Here is a 12,714-nt window from a genome sequence, read left to right as displayed (position 1 = left end):
GATTTCTAATTTTCAGCAGAATTTTTAAAATAAATTTAAAGTAAATATTAAAAATTGTTGGAATATAGCAGTAAATAACACTTTCTTAATATGTATATGGTTTTTACATTTTCAGATTATTTACTAAAATTAATTAAAAACTATCTTTAAACTTTTGCAACGATTATTTAACAGGCAGAAATTTATGGCTGGCGCATGTTTAATATTTTGCTCATCTAATGGTTTTCTGATAACAAAAAATGGACGGAACTAAGTTCTTCCTTTTCTATGTCTATAATTACTTTTCTTGAAAGTAACAGTAAAAAAAAAGATACTTCTGTTACAATGCAATAAATATTGTAAAAACACATGATATTATGGGTGAATTTTAAAAATGTCCGAAAAGTTTATCAAATATTACGAAGAAAATTTACACTCAATGTTGTAGCACTGAAATTTTTGTAACAGTTAGGAGAGCCAAGAGAGTAGGGTGTAGAGTTGCTTCGGTTGAAGATAGCTCTCAGGATTTGGAAATCCGTTAAGAAATTAAGATTGAGAATGGCCGTTTGAAGACAATACAGGAAATTCGCTGTATTCTGTGAAAGAGGCAGAAAAAGGCGGTCGAAGAAACAAATGAGAAAGAAGCAAATTTGGTTTTGAAATTTTGAAATTTGTTAGCAAAAGGAAGTTGATTGTTTCTAGCACGGTTTTGAAGAGAGATCGGTAATTATAGAAGCCAACTGAGAAGAAAAGTGCCAATGTTAGTATCTATGAAAAGGCATAAAATACAACAAGTATGTCTCTCTCTCTCATAGTCACTGTAGATACTTCTACCGTGTCTATGAGAGAGAGAGAGAGAGAGAGAGAGAGAGAGAGAGAGAGAGAGAGAGAGAGAGAGAGAGAGGTATTATATGGACACCGTCCCAGATATTGAAACAATATTAGAGAGACAGAGAAAGAATCTTTATTTAAAAAGTAATTATGATAAGATGTAGAAAATAGTTTTTTGCAATCTACCTTTACGCACACAGGACAGGGGTTTACATGAGCAGGGATCACTAAATTTCAACAATAAATGAAAAGTTGAAGAGTTTTTAAAAAATCACTATACAAAGTTGTTCATCAGTAACTTGAAAAAAGGACTTTAAAAGCATGGAATAAATGAAAAAGATTGTCCGGGTCTTCAGGCTGAAATACATGTATGTTTAACAAAGAGCCATACATCTCAGTAGGACTTTCTCCTGTTTCCAGTGATCTTACGTTATCAGCTGCAAATTATCTTAATGAATCAATGCAAGACCATTTCAAACGTTCAAAAAATAAAATATTCATTTATTGTTAAATTACCACCGTTGGGTTTCTTTCGATTTTCTGATGAAAGAATTACACTGCATCTAAAAATCCTCTGCTGAATGAACCAGGATCTGTTGAAATGGATAACAGAATAGGAAACCAACTATCAACCGTTCGTATTCATCCATTCGATCAAAATGTGAGGATACCTCTATTAATTAATGTGTGCAAAGAGAGTGTTGGACCCAAAAAGGAGATATGGGGTAGAAGGCAAAATTGTTAACAACTCGAAAAAAGAAGACATAGATAAAATTCAGTTATTTATAATTATTAGACTTATCCTGACTGAGAAGGGAAATGAATAGCTCCTGGACAAGGTTAGTAGAATACATATAACTTAGTATCGAGCATTGGGTGGAGTTTCAGAAGATGAAAAAGATATTGATAGCAATAGACTTGAACGACTTGACTACTGCGTACAGGCCTGGAGCCCTTAGTTTAGGAAGGATGTAGAGTTGCTTGTACAGAGAAGGGTAACAAGAATGGTGAGGAGAACTAAGGGGTTTTCTTAACAAGAAAGGCTTGCAAATTATAGTGTCTGGCGACTAGGCACCTGCGTGGCGATCTGATTGAGATGTATAAGGTCTTGAATGGATTGAGCAAGCACAATGCTAATAGGAATCTTCCTCTTTTCCAGATTACGAACCTCAGGGGACATAAATTAAAATTGACGAAAGACGGTTGTAGAATAGATGTTCGGAAATTTGCCTTTAGCCAGCGGATGGTTAATTGTTGAAACGAACGTCCATCTGTCGTCGTGCAAGTTAATAGTTTAAATGCATTCAAGCAAGAACTGAACAAACTTTTAGAGGGAATGGATATATGATTTTTTTTTTTTTTTTGGCTGATTCCACTTATGGTCACACGCTTCCTTTCTTGCATCTCATGCTTCCATTACTACTATAAGTACTACGACTGAAATAGAGGGAGAAAGAACTGAATCTTCGACAACACCAGCATTACTGGAAAAATTAGAAGACAGAGAGCCCTCACCTATTTTACCCGCAGTGATCGGTCAGAGAGAAGACTGATATCCAATTACAAAACACAGTTGAGAAACTATTAGATGGAAGATTATTTAGAAAATCATTACGTCAAACACGATCTAAATCTTTCTGAAATTTCGAGAGAAACTGCTTCAGTCTCACCAAACTTTTCCATTGAATTTATCCATCATTGCAACACAGAAGTACATACCCAACCAACATGGAGAGGCCAAAAACCCTTCAAAGGTCCGTCTGGTTGGTGGTATTTGCCGAAAATATGTAACATTAGTCTTCACCATTGGTAAAGCATTGCTTATTCGAAGTAGTTCAATATCAGGCCAACCCGTTGTTAAGGTTTTTCATATGAGATATAACTAAAACGATAGCAATTCACCTAATTCACGGATCACTAGGTACTAATATGTGCAAATGCAATAACCTTTCCGTTAAGAAAATAATTAGTAGGAAATACGAACAGAAAGATGCCATATACAATAAAGAATGCCAATAACCTACTATTTGTAAGAGGTGATGAAAGAAGACAAGGGAAACTTACATCAAGGCTCGTTTTGCTTATGTCAGTACGAATGTCTTTAAATTCTACAATCGGTAGTAAAATATGCTCAGATAAAATCCCAATCGAAATAGCGAAACTTATAGATGAAGAAAATGGCTGGTAGTTGATTAAATACTGATCTAGATCCGCAAGCAGAAATAATAGCAGGAATAAAGGTTGCGAGAAAGGCCTTTAAAAAATACAGAGCAGTTCTGTGTGGCAAAGCTCGGTATCTGTCAATCGGACTGAAATTCCTTAGTTGTAATGTGTGGTCCGTACGGAACTGAAACTTGGACAGTGAAAACCGCGAGCATGAACAAAATATAAGCCTTCGAAATGTGGATCTACAGATTTATGAAAAAGATATCTTGGTTATACAGAATCGCCAGCATTGAATACCTGAAAAGAGCACGACATAAATTGTTGAGCTTAGTGAAGAGCAGGAAAATTGCTACCTGGCACACATTCTTAGATATGAGAAATATAAATTTCTGCAAGTAATAATAGAGGGGAAAATATTCGTCTAGAATGTTTCCTCCAACATGACTTACAGTCAAATTCTGAACAATTCCACTGTAAATCGTGTGATATTTCCAAATCAGATAATTTCAATAAATCCGAACTTAACTTTTGCATTTATTTAGAGTCTGTTTCTTCTTAGAATCTCAGTTTAACAGGGTATGTAAAGAGTGATGTAAATGTGGTGATGTACTGGATAATTTACAGTAAGTAAAAGCTAATTTCTAATATACTGTACATATTTTTTAAATATTACATACTTTTTTTTTCGATTTTAAAGTGATAATTAAATCATTAACTTTTTAATTTTTAAAACACAACCAGTTTTTTGTTTAATTTAATTAGTTTTCTCCACAAATAGATAACCAATCGCACTTATGAAGAATGAAACTTGAACAGAGAAAAACACAACCACATATTGAGTTCGATCTACTCTTTCAATTATAATTAAGGAGTCACTATGAACTCCCATGAGGACAAATTTCCCAGGCGGGGTGGGTTTATAATACTTAAAACTTCATAAAATAATTTTTCAGAAAAGCACGATTATACAGGATCCATTATGGTGTGGTAAGTAAAAGTCATTTTCTAGTCACTTTGTAAGGAATTTTAATAGTAAACTTGACATTCTATTTAAATTTATGTTTGAAATCTGTATTTTAAATTTGAAATCGAAAATCAACTTCTTCGTTTCCAACCGTTTCTTTAAATTCTTACTGTACTTTAAATATTAGCAACTGTTGCCTCGCTGTGGTATAAATATTGGAATCCCTCTTTTTCTTTTAAGTGAATTTCCTTCAGACTGGGTCACTCCTTCCTTTATGTCACTTACTGTTTCAGTTATTTATTTCAGAACTTGGCAGAAAGCTGGGGAAGAGTAAAATTGTGAAAATATTGTTTTAATATCTCTTTCGTTATTATTTTGAATAATCACGACGAAAACTCCTGAAGGTGACATTTACCTCGAACGGTAGTTAGCGATGTTAATGGTTTGTACAATTTTTGTCACCAAATTTGATATAAATTTTAAAATAATTTTAAAAATCGAAGTGAATAATAGTTTACAAATCGTTATATATTTCTGAAGTAGTTTGTATCAACTAAACATATACATGCAAATATTTATGGGTATGTAGATTTTTAAAAACGTCACTTTTAACGGTTTTAATTACAAGCAAAAGTAGTAGTAAGATAAGAGTTTCATTCAGTTCTTCAGAATATAATCTGATTTCTAAATTTCCGTAGAATTTTAAAATAAATTTTTGGAATATAGTAGTAAATAACACTTTCTTAATATGTATATGGTTTTTACATTTTCAAGACTATTTATTAAAATTATTTAAAACTATCTTTAAACTTTTGCAACGATTGCGCATGCGTAATATTTGCTCATCTAACCGTTTTCTGATAATACAAAATGGACGGAACTAAGTTCTTCCTATTCAATGTCTATAATTACTTTTCTCGAAAGTAACAGTAAAAAAAAAGATACACTTCTGTTACAATGAAATAACTATTGTAATCCATTAAAAACACATGATATTATGGGCAAACTTTAAAAATGTCCGAAAAGTTTTTCAAATATTACGAAGAAAATTTACACTTAATGTTGTAGCACCGAAATTTCTGTGACAGTTAGGAGAGCCAGGAGTGTAGGGTGTAGAGTTGCTTCGGTTGAATATCGCTTTCAGGATTTTGGAAATCCGTTAAGAAATTAAGATTAAGAATGGCCGTTTGAAGACAATACAGGAAATTCGCTGTATTCCAGGTAAGAAGCAGAAAACGGCGGTCGAAGAAACAAATTAGAAAGAAGCGAATCTGGTTTTGAAAATTTGAAATTTGTTAAGAAAAGGAAGTTGATTGTTTCTAGCACGGTTTTGAAGAGAGATCGGTAATTATAGAAGCCAACTGAGAAGAAAAGTGCCAATGTTAGTATCTATGAAAAGGCATAAAATACAACCAGTATGTCTCTCTCTCTCATAGGCAATGTAGATACTTCTACCGTGTCTATGAGAGAGAGAGAGAGAGAGAGAGAGAGAGAGAGAGAGAGAGAGAGAGAGAGAGAGAGAGAGAGAGAGAGAGGAATTATATGGACACCACCCCAGATATTGAAACAATATTAGAGAGACAGAGAAAGAATCTTTATTTAAAAAGTATTTATGATAAGATATACAAATAGTTTTTTGCAATCTACCTTTCCGGACACAGGACATGGGTTTACTTGAGCAGCGATCAATAAATTTCAATAATAAATGAAAAGGTGAAGAGTTTTTACAAAATCACTATACAAAGTTGTTCATCATTAACTAGAACAAAGGACTTTAAAAGCATGGAATAAATGAAAAGGATTATCCGGGTCTTCAGGCTGAAATACATGTATGTTTAACAAATTGCCATACATCTCAGTAAGACTTTCTCCTTTTTCCAGTCATCTTACGTTATCAGCTGAAAATTATCTTAATGAATCAATACAAGACCATTTTAAACTTTCAAAAAATAAAATATTCATTTATTGTTAAACTACCACCGCTGGGTTTCTTTCGATTTTCTGATGAAAGAATTACACTGCACCTAAAAATCCTCTGCTGAATGAACCAGGATCTGTTGAAATGGATAACAGAATAGGAATCAAACTAGCAACCGTTCATATTCATCCATTCGATCAAAATGTGAGGATACCTCTATCAATTAATGTGTGCAAAGTGAGTCATGGAACCAAAAAGGAGATATGGGGTAGAAAGCAAAATTGTTAACAACTTGAAAAAAGAAGACATAGATAAAATTCAATTATTTATAATTAGACTTGTCCTGACTGAGAAGGGAAATGAATAGCTCCTGGACAAATATAATAGAATACATATAACTTAGTACCGAGCATTGGGTGGAGACTCAGAAGATGAAAGGAGATACTGATGTCATTAGACTTGAATGCCTTGGCTACTGCGTAAAGGTCTGGAGGCCTTAGTTTAGGAAGGATGTAGAGTTGCTTGTACAAAGAAGGGTAACAAGATTGGTAAGGTGAACTAAGGGGTCCTCTTACCAAGAAAGGCTTGCAAATTATAGTGTCTGGCGACTAGGCACCTGCGCGGTGATCTGATTGAGATGTATAAGACCTTGAATGGATTGAGCAAGCACAATGCTAATAGGATTCTTCCTCTTGCCGAGATTACGAACCTCAGAGGACATAAATTAAAATTGACGAAAGACAGTTGCAGAATAGATGTTCGGAAATTTGCCTTTAGCCAGCGGATGGTTAATTGTTGAAACGAACGTCGATCTGTCGTTGTGAAAGTTGATAGTTTAAATACATTCAAGCAAGAACTGAACAAACTTTTAAAGGGAATGGATGTATGATTTTTTTTTTGGCAGAAGCCACATATGCTCACATGCTTGCTTTATTGCATCTCATGCTTCCGTTACTATTATTAGTATTACGACTAAAATAGAGGGAGAAATAACTGAATCTTCGAAAACACCAGCATTACTGGAAAAATTAGAAGACAGAGGACCCTCACCTAATACTGGCAGTGATCGGTCAGAGAGAAAACTGATATCCAATTAAAAAACACAGTTGAGAAACTATTAGATGGACGATTATTTAGAAAATCATTACGTCAAACACGATCTAAATATTTCTGAAATTTCGAGAGAAACTGCTTCAGTCTCACCAAATTTTTCTATTGAATTTATCTATCATTTCAACACAGAAGTAGATACTCGGCCATCATCATCATCATCATCATCATCATCAGCATCATCATCAGCCATTTTAAATCCACTGCAGGATGAAGCAACTTTCCAGTTCCTTCTGTTTTGAGCACTGGCCATCCATTTATTACCCACAAACTCATGAATTTCATCTATCCATCTCCGCCTTTGTCTTCCAGGGTTTCTTCTAGCTCCTCTTGGGTACCATTCTGTTATTTTCCTAGTTCATCTGTCATCACGTCTTCGAGCTATGTGTCCTGCCCAAGACCATTTTAGTTCTATAGTTTTGATAAGAATTTCCTTTACTTGAGTTTTCTGCCTAATTCGTGTATTTCTCTTCTTATCGAACAGTCTGATTCCCAATATAATTCGTTCCATTCTTCGCTGTGTAGTTCTCAGCTTCTCTTCCATTCTTTTGGTGAGTGCCCAAGTTTCACTTCCATAAGTCATGGTGGGGAGTATATATTGGTTCATTATTTTACGTTTCAGACAAACTGGGATATTGCTCTTCAGTATGTGACTATATTTCCTGAAAGATATCCATCCAAAATGTATTGTTCTCTTGACTTCCGGCTATTTATCATTATTACAGCTAATAACCTGTCCCAGATAAGTATATGACTCTGCCTTTTCAATTACTGCTCCTTCAATCATTATGTCCCTTTCCGTGGCATACTTGTTCATCATTACTTTTGTTTTAGCCATATTCATCATTAGTCCAAAATCCTTACTAAATGTGCATAAATGATTAAGATTTTCCTCTAATTCTTTGGGCTCGTGGCTTATGACCACAATGTCATCTGCAAATCGTAAATGGTTTAGGTACTCTCCGTTCACATTGACTCCATTCTGCGACCAGTCTAATCTTCTGAAAGCTTCCTCAAGGGCAGCAGTAAACAGATTTGGAGATATTGTGTCTGCATGTCGAACTCCTTTCTCGATTTTAAATTTCCTACTGTCTTTGTCTAATCTAATAGATTGGACTGCAGGAAGTTTTATTTTAGCCAGCGAGTTATAAATTACTGGAATAAGTTTCCTTCATGGGTGGTAGAGGCCGACAGTTTGGGGAAATTCAAAGGTCATCTGGATAGTACTTTCGGGTAAGGGAAGCGCATAGGATGATAGGATTAATTTCCTTTTTATTTATTTTTTATTTCATTTATTATTTTTATTTATTTATTAATTATTATTATTTATTTAATTTTTGTTTATATCATTGTTTTGTTCGGGTTTTTTTTTTTTTTTTTTTTGGCTGGTGCAGCATAAGCCATAGGCTTTCTTGCACCATACGGCCGTTACTAATACTAATACTAATACTAATAAAAGAGGTAGCACTCTCATATATTTTCTTCAAAATCATAATATATGGGGTATCTATGCCTTGTCTTTCCAGTGCCCGAAACATTGCCTTATGCTGTATGGAGTCAAATGCCTTTTCATAATCCACAAATGCCAGGCATAATGGTGTTTTATATTCATTTGCTTTCTCCATTAGCTGTGATATTACGTGAAGGTGATCCATAGTTGAGAATCCTGTCCCAAAGCTAGCTTGCTCTATCGGTTGATTCTCATCAAGTATTCTATCTAATCTTTTAGTAATGGCCGTTGTGAACAACTTGTAGATGTGGGCTAACAAGCTAATTGGTCTATAATTTCCAATTTCTGATTTATCGTCTTTCTTATGCAGCAAAACTATGATTGCATTTTTCCACTGCTTAGGCGTCACACCTTTTGTAATGCACTTTGCGAAGAGCTTTGCCAGTTTTTGTGTTATGTCTCTTCCTCCCAATTTTAACAACTCTACAGTAACTTCATCTTCCCCCGGGGTTTTCTGAATCTTCATTTTCTTCAATGCATGTTCTACCTCATCAGGAAGAATATCGGGTATGTCGTATGTCTTGTTACTTTGAAATCCATCTTCATCACTGCTGGCATCATTCCCTCGCTCCTTGTATAATTCTCTATAGTAGTCTTCCGCTATTTGAATTATGCCTTCTCTGCTGTTTATAAGTACACCATCACTATTCTTCAGTATCAGTATCATTTGTCTTTCTGTATTAATGCTCATGGCTGCTGATTTAAATACTTTGTTTTCCCTTAATGCTTGTTCTACTTTTCTTGTGTTAAATCTTCTTATTGCGTCTCTGAGTCTCTTTTTAATGGCTTTGCATAACTCAGTATACTCAATTTTCTCCCTGTCAGTGTTTTTCTTGCTCTTCATTTGTCGTATTCGGTTCATCATGACAAGTGTTTCTTGACTAATTATTTTCTTCTTTGGATTTCTTTTTCCCTATAGGTTTCTTGGGCTTTTTCACTTCCAGAAAGTTGTAATATTCCTCGTCGATATCTTGGTCCTGAGCAGTGTGCAGAAGCTCAAACTTGTTCTTAAGTTCCAGTACATACTGCTTTTTCTCCACTTCTGTTATCTCAGAGACCTTTGTATTATTTACTAGAGTCAGTTTTTTCCCCTTCCTTTCCTACATCTATATCAGGTGTACACCTTACCATTCTGTGATCACTTCCAACGTTTACCTTATTCAGGACGGTAACATCATTCACAATATATCTTCTATTAGTGAGGATGAAGTCGATTTCATTAGTTGTTAATCCATTTGGACTCTTCCATGTCCACTTTCTGTTCACCCTTTTCTTGAAAAAAGTGTTCACTACTGACAGTCCTTGAGATTCTGCAAATTCCACAAGTCTTTCACCTTTTTCATTTCTTTCACCAATTCCAAAATTTCCTATAGTTCCCCTTTTTGCGCTGTTTTGTCTTTTTCCAACCTTAGCATTGAAGCACTCCATAATAATAGTGTAGTGGGGTTTCTGCTCATCTAGATGACTCTCAATTTCGGTGTTCATTTCCTCAACCTCTTCATCATCATGGCTCTATGTTGGTGCATAAATCATGCACGTACCCGACAAACAAAGAGAGGCCAAAACTCTTCAGAGATCCGTGTGGTTCGTGATATCCGCCGAAAATATGTAACATTAGTCTTCAACATTGGTAAGGCATTGCTTATTCGAAGTAGTTCAATATCAGGCCAACTCGTTGTTAAGGTTTTTCAATATGAGATATAACTAAAAGGATGCCAATTCACCTAATTCACGGACACTATGTACTAATATGTGAAAATGCAATAACCTATCCGTTAAACAGGAAATAGGAACAGAATGTTTCCTCCAACACGATTTTCAGTGAAATTCTGAACGAATGTCACTGTAATTCTTAATTCTTTTAAAATTCTGAACAAATTTCATTGTAAATCGTGTGATATTTCCAAATCAGATAATTTCAATAAATCCGAAACTTAACTTTTGCATTTATTTAGAGTCTGTTTCTTCTTAGAATCTCAGTTTAACAGGGTATGTAAAGAGTGATGTAAATGTGGTGATGTACTGGATAATTTACAGTAAGTAAAAGCTAATTTCTAACATACTGTACATATTTTTCAATATTACATACTTTTTTTTTCAATTTTAAAGTGATAATTAAATTTAATTAAATCATTTACTTTTTAATACGCAACCATTTTTTTTTAATTTAATTAGTTTTCTCCACAAATAGATAACCAATCGCACTTATGAAGAATGAAACTTGAACAGAGAAAAGTTCGATCTACTGCTTCAATTATAATTAAGGAGTCATTATGAACTCCCATGACGAGACGACAAATTTCCGCAGAGGGCATACCATACTTATTAAATATAATAACATAATTTTTCAGAAAAGCAAGATTATACAGGATCCATTATGGTGTGGTAAGTAAAAGTCATTTTCTAGTCACTTTGTAAGGAATTTTAATAGTAAACTTGACATTCTGTTTAAATTTATGTTTGAAATCTGTATTTTAAATTTTAAATCGAAAATCAACTTCTTCGTTTCCCACCGTTTCTTTAAAATTCTTACTGTAATTTAAATATTCTTTAAAATTCTTACTGTAATTTAAATATTCTTTAAAATTCTTACTGTAATTTAAATATTAGCAACTGTTGCCTCGCTGTGGTATAAATATTGGAATCCCTCTTTTTCTTTTAAGTGAATTTCCTTCAGACTGGGTCACTCCTTCCTTTATGTCACTTACTGTTTCAGTTATTTATTTCAGAACTTGACAGAAAGCTGGGGAAGAGTAAAATTGTGAAAATATTGTTTTAATATCTCTTTCGTTATTATTTTGAATAATCACGACAAAAACTCCTGAAGGTGACATTTACCTCGAAAAGTAGTTAGCGATGTTAATAGTTTGTACAATTTTTGTCACCAAATTTGATATAAATTTTTAAATAATTTTAAAAATCGAAGTGAATAATAGTTTACAAATCGTTATATATTTCTGAAGTAGTTTGTATCAACTAAACATATATATGCAAATATTTATGGGTATGTAGATTTTTAAAAACGTCACTTTTAACGGTTTTAATTACAAGCAAATGTAGTAAGATAAGAGTTTCATTCAATTCTTCAGAATATAATCTGATTTCTTTTCAACAGAATTTTTAAAATAAATTTAAAGTAAATTTAAATTTTTTTTTGGAATATAGTAGTAAATAGCACTTTCTTAATATGTATATGGTTTTCACATTTTCAAGACTATTTATTGAAATTATTTAAAACTATCTTTAAAATTTTGCAACGATTATTTAACAGGCAGAAATTTATGGCTGGCTCATGTTTAATATTTTGCTCATCTAACCGTTTTCTGATAACAAAAAATGGACGGAACTAAGTTCTTCCTATTCAATGTCTATAATTACTTTTCTCGAAAGTAACAGTAAAAAAAAGATACACTTCTGTTACAATGCAATAACTATTGTAAAAACACATGATATTATGGGTAAACTTTAAAAATGTCCGAAAAGTTTTTCAAATATTATGAAGAAAATTTACACTTAATGTTGTAGCACAAATTTTTGTAACAGTTAGGAGAGCCAGGAGTGTAGGGTGTAGAGTTGCTTCGGTTGAAGATAGCTCTCAGGATTTGGAAATCCGTTAAGAAATTAAGATTGAGAATGGCCGTTTGAAGACAATACAGGAAATTCGCTGTATTCTATGAAAGAGGCAGAAAACGGCGGTCGAAGAAACAAATGAGAAAGAAGCGAATTTGGTTTTTTTAAAATTTTAACATTGTCAGCAAAAGGAAGTAGATTGTTTCTAGCACGGTTTTGAAGAGAGATCGGTAATTATAGCAGCCAACTGAGAAGAAAAGTGCCAATGGTAGTATCTATGAAATTTCATAAAATACAACCAGTATATCTCTCTCTCTCTCTCTCTCTCATAGGCACTTTAGATACATCTACAGTGTCTATGAGAGAGAGAGAGAGAGAGAGAGAGAGAGAGAGAGAGAGAGAGAGAGAGAGAGGTATTACATGGACACCACCACAAATATTGAAACAATATTAGAGAGACAGAGAAAGAATCTTTATTTAAAAATTAATTATGATAATATGTACAAAATAGTGTTTTGCAATCTACCTTTACGGACACAGGACAGGGGTTTACATGAGCAGGGATCAATAAATTTCAACAATAAATGAAAAGTTGAAGAGTTTTTACAAAATCACTATACAAAGTTGTTAATCATCAACTAGAACAAAGGACTTTAAAAGCATTGA

This window comes from Mastigoproctus giganteus, chromosome 3 (genome assembly GCF_048544385.1).
Source record: "Mastigoproctus giganteus isolate SK-2022 chromosome 3, ASM4854438v1, whole genome shotgun sequence".
NCBI classification, from domain to species: domain Eukaryota; kingdom Metazoa; phylum Arthropoda; class Arachnida; order Uropygi; family Thelyphonidae; genus Mastigoproctus; species Mastigoproctus giganteus.
Note: the sequence above shows the minus strand (reverse complement) of the source record.